This window comes from Schistocerca americana, chromosome 4 (assembly GCF_021461395.2).
Source record: "Schistocerca americana isolate TAMUIC-IGC-003095 chromosome 4, iqSchAmer2.1, whole genome shotgun sequence".
In the NCBI taxonomy this organism is placed as follows: Eukaryota; Metazoa; Arthropoda; class Insecta; order Orthoptera; family Acrididae; genus Schistocerca; species Schistocerca americana.
Window position 1 is genome coordinate 432,132,506 of NC_060122.1, and position 5,642 is coordinate 432,138,147.

Here is a 5,642-nt window from a genome sequence, read left to right on the forward strand (position 1 = left end):
GGTGGTGAGACTCGGTAGGGAACTCGTTGTTGAGACTCTAGGACAAACATGGTTTTGAAATAGTTGTTTATTCCAGACGGGACTAATACACTGGAGGCTAGTTCTAGGGTTAGAAAAAGAATGAATAACACTGTTACAACAGAAGCCACTGCAGCAGTCCCAGGAATGGATGCTAACCACAGTAGCAAACACTAGCAGCATATTAAGGCAACAACTTAGTTTGCAAAACAAAACATAATGAATGTGACACTGTTCACGGAGGCACTCCAAGTGAGAGAGAGCAGACTTACGCGGAGCTGGACCGAGGCTGGAGTCGGCGGACGCGTATTCGGCGCCCAGATCGTCTGACTGAGAACTCTGCCAAAATGCGGAAGCTAGGGGTTTTAAAAAGTCGCGTGGGGGCACTGTTTTCCGACTTAAAGCCCTTAAGCCAATCCCGTAGGTCTCTAGCAGGTGCCTGCCAATCATGGTTTAGTTAGGTCCCCTCTACTGCTCCTAAGGCGGAGATGTTAATGCAGTTGCACAAACTAAGTCCGTATTTGGTATCAACATTGTTCAGCTCAAAGCTAAACGTAACTGCTCTGCTAAATAAGGCTTGCAACATTATTGTTATACATCATTTAGCCCCGCCCCTCGGGCTCGCCGGATTAGGGACTCCTGTGTCAACAGTTTTTGGCGTTTTCGCTCTCTTTCTAACCCTAGTGAGTCTACTGACGTTGCTGTTCTCAGGGCTGGTATCAAGCTGGCTTTATACACTAGTACGTGCCTGTTGGTTACAAAGCTCTACGGTGACAACCTACTACAGCGTCTTGACGACATATGAAGTTACATGTTAATTCCTTGAACAGTAACTCATGCCCTGGGACCGCGTCTGGGGGCGTCTGCATTTTCGCAAGACTCTCCCCTTACTGTTTACTTCACGTAACAATATCTCTCCTAGTTTCGTCTCTGCTTCCGCGCCTTGGAACGCCTGTCCTCCTTTCGCACAGGTTCAAGATAACACTACAGTAGTAAGGAATAATCAATATATTACATGACGCGCTAACTTGGAATCCCTGTAGAGAACGTTTTAAAGTGGAACGAACACATAACATTGATTACAGCCGTCCGGAGTGGCCGAGCGGTTCTAGGCGCTACAGTCTGGAACCGCGCGACCGCAACGCTCGCAGGTTCGAATTCTGCCTCGGAAATGGATGTGCGTGGTGTCCTTAGGTTAGTTAGGTTTAATAGTTCTAAGTTCTAGGGGACTGATGACCTCAGAAGTTAAGTCCCATAGTGTTCAGAGCCATTTGAACCATTGATTACAGGTGAGGCAGATGCCAGACAGAGGTTCATGGGAAGAATCCTCAGAAAACACAGTCCACGCACAAAGGAGGTAGATTACAAAGCCCTCGTTCGAGCAACACTTGAATATTGCTCTCCAGTTTGTGATCCATACCAGAAGGGATTGATAGAGGAAATAGAGATAATTCAAAGAAGAGCAGTGCGTTTCGTTACAGGTTCATTTGCGAAGCACTAATGCGCCACGGAGAAGCTCAGCCAACTCCAATGGCAGCCGCTGCAAGAGAGGCGCTCGGAATCGCAGTGGGATTTACTGTCAAAGTTATAGGAGTGTACGTTCCTAGAAAAGTCATCTAATATATTGCCTCCTACTATGTGTTTCTCGCAGAAAACCACGAAAGTAAACCTAGAGAGATTGAAGCTGACATGGACGCTTACCAGCAATCATTCTTCCAGAAAATCGTTTGTGATTGGAACAAGAAACTGGGAAAGTTTACTGTGGTAAACAAGGTACCCTTCGCAGCACACTGAAAAGTGCCTTGAGGAGTGCAGATGCAGCTTTTGACTTAGAATGAAGCAAGCAGATATGTAAAATTGTGGCATGCTTTCCAATGTGCCGTCCTCTTCATCCTACAAAAAGTGCTGTAGATTTTTTATTGTCTCAGCTGCAGCGTTATTTGGTAAGCCCTATTCCTTATTTTACGAAAGCTTGGATTACAGAACTGGAAGTGTGGATAAGTGCACAGTTTAAATATACTGGTCGTCTGTTGTATGTTAGTTACTGCATTGCAACAATGCTCTTTTCGAAGAATGATGAATACTGTTTTGCAGGGAGTGAAGTTACTCGTTATAAACTCTCAGACCGATCTGGCCGCAGTTTTTTGTGTTCTTTTCAAAATACTGTAGAAATTTCCTGTCTGTGCCAGAGAAAAATTATACCAAAAAACTGCTCGGTACTGACGAGTTTTTTCTCCTAATCCAGCGGATCAGAAGCTACTGGAACTCTCATATGAGGTACTCTAAGTCCTGGTTATGGCACATGTATAGTCGAGTATATAAATGCGCAGAGCTTGTTATGAGGTTGTGACCTATCAGTCTGCTAGCTCGCAAAACGATATTGTCTGTCTACGAAAATGCATACAGTAGAAAACCACGTTGGAGGAAATAGGTTGTGTAAGAATATATCTGAAGATTTTTTTTTGTAAGTGGTCATGTTTCCATTCTATCCACGGTAATGTTTTTCCAGCATTTTTCTCTAATAACAGTGCTCCTCTGTGGACCACTTTTCATCGTCAGGACGCAACAAAGTGTTTAATGAGTGGATTTATATTGACGTGGTGGATAGTCTGACATTTCTTACCTTCATTTTGTATACAATATTTTTTTCTGTTATTTGAATAACAACAGAGATCGACCCAGAAAGTGAGTCATCAGCCTCCCACTGTATAAAACAGCGACATACAGCGGTCGGCTTCAGGAAACTGACGCTGCTGTTTAGTTGCCTCGAAAATAACCTCTGCAGATTGCTCGAAAGGTCGGCTTCTATTTAATATTGCTGAAACTATTTTAAATGACAACGCAGTGTAATGCCAATAAGGAATTTAGTACTCGCGCGAAATATACCTCAGAGAAGTAGCAATACTAAGCGCACGTATACTATACTTGTGACTGGAACATGTATAAAAAGGAATTCATAGGCTGTGCATGAGGGGTACACGGATGCTGCCACGATTACCGCCCCGTCCACTGATGGCAGAGGCCGGCGTACAGTTCTGTCTTGTCACAAATATGTAAAAGCTGTATGTGAAGCTGGAGCGGTGCTCCAATCTTGCCGCCCACCTTTCTCGTTCTGTTCTCTTGCCAGTACATTTATCCAGGCAAGATTCTCTTCCCCTTCTCTTAGCAGTGCTGCGTTAACAGGATATCTAGGGTAGCTGCTACGAACTCTGGAAAGTGGTGAAAAGATGTTGGCAGAATAGTAACTGTGAAGGTGGACCGGCCGGCCGCTGTAACCGAGCGGTTCTAGGCGCTTCAGTGCGGAACCGCGCTGCTGGTGCGATCGCATGTTCGAATCCTGCCTCGGGCATTGATGTGTGTGATGTCCTTAGGTTAGGTTTAAGTAGTTCTACGTCTAGGGGACTGATGACCTCAGATGTTAAGCTCCATAGTGATTAGAGCCATTTGAACCAATTTGAAGGTGCATCACGAGTTGATGAAAGGACAACTCGCGTAAGAAAGTGGTCTGGGTTCATGTCTGCGCCCAGCACACGCTTTAAATCTTGTCGGATGGAACACAACAGTGCAACGCTGGAAGTGGGAGAGTCACCCTTGTCAGAAACGAAATAGTAATGCAAATACTGCAGTCAGAAACATGTAGAATAAAATTGGAATACACTTATTGAATTATACGATTTATTTACTAAATGTTAAAACACACTGTGCCCGATGATTCATGTAAATTCGTGGATGATTATGTTGTATTTTCATTCTGGTCAATGATGCTCTCTTTGAGAGCGTATGTCACTGCTGTGTAGGTTTGCATCATTTGTCACCTACGATATGAAAGAGAAGAGATTGAAAGTTATGCCACTTCATTTAATTCGTTCGTGAACAGAAGGGATAACAGAAAATAATTCTGTCATGGGACTAACGCGCAATATTATTCATTGTCATATCAAGCTTTAAATAAATTATGAGTAAGTTCAGTTTTTATTCAGTATTTATAACTAGAAAGCACACACACATGATTGCTTGCGCCCTCGCAAACAGAGACAGAAAGAGAGAGACACAGATAGATTCTCTATTATAGTGCTATACGTTACTGCATACGTATGTACTGAGTGAATGTGAAAACGCGCCATACTGCCTGAACTTTATCTTCACGAGAGAAAACTAGTTTTCGGGTTGTTATAAAGTCGCATATCAATTCATATGTACATCGAACCATCGACAGTGATGTAATTAGCCAAGTATTGTAAGAGGAATCGACAGTAGCTCTCTTGGACAATTCCTCTCAAAAGGTTTAGAGAAATGACGGAAAATACGAATTTAGGACCCGTAGCAACAGAAAAACTGCCCAGTGTTTCAGTGTTTCGATACTACCTTAGTAACTGTCTCGAATTAGTGATGAGGGTATGTTAAGTTCGTTTCTCTGGTTAGCAAAAAACAGAAAAGTAGTACACTAGTTACCGTTCCAGCACAGCTGTGGAAATTTTTACGAATTATTGGACGTTTTCATAAGATTTTATTTTTACCGACATTGCCAGTACGTTATAGATTTCGATTTTTCATATGACTGCGTTTGCAAGTTAGAAGAAAGCATCTAGTTCTTGTTTGGTTAGGTAGTTAATTCTTTACAGATAATATTATATTCATTTTAGACATTTGAGGTTAATACAACCATAAAGTAAAACATTACAAGCTTCATACATTCACACACGTAATTTCTTACAGTGCCAGTTTCACAGGGATTTACAAGTATGCTGGGCAGAAGTTCATTACCTCCAGGAAACATCGTGAGTCAGTGGCTCCTAGCCTTGTCAATAGCCACGACTCGACGTGGAACACAGGCCACAAATTTCCTCACGTAAGACATATCCAGCTGAAGTGACTCATTGAGCCATAGAGTGACCGTGCGGCGTTACTGACTGGTACATTTCACCCGCTGTTCCATATGGTCCCAGACGTAATGAGAAGTGGTGTCTGTAACTGAGAGGACATAATGATCTGAAACGTTATCTGATAAACAAGGACATTTGCAACAACTGTTTTAGAGAGTGAAAGATGAAGGTGAAAGAGCGGCTTAAAACTGAATGTCGAGAGAAACCAAAACCGCAGCACCAGAGACATTAATTGGCCCTCTATTGATGCGTATATTAATACTGACGTCAGTTGTCTCCTTTTCTACGAAAAAAGCTGAGAACAAGCATCGTCTGGCTACTGATGTGGATTCTACAGTCCAAATCGAATAATAACAGTAATCTTCCGAGTCCAAAATCGGACTGCCATGTATAAAACTGCTTCAAATTTCTGATTACTTTATAAATGTGTTAATGTGTTAAATGTTTGACGTTACGCACACAAGCGAAAAAAGATTAGAAAACATTTGAAATGATTTTAAAGTTTGTTGGAAGCCGTTAGCTCCGCTCATTATCGAACCACTGTATGACAGGACCTATAGTCTGTGTAATTTGCATTCAATTTTAACAAAAAACTAGTTTTCCTCACTTCTGAATCTTTATGACATGATATCCCTGAATTAGGTGTCGAACTATGATGCAGGTACATAGAGTGGTATGTGTGGATACTATCTCCAAATATGTTGCGAATGGGATTATTAGTAAAGAAGTAATAAGTAAAAA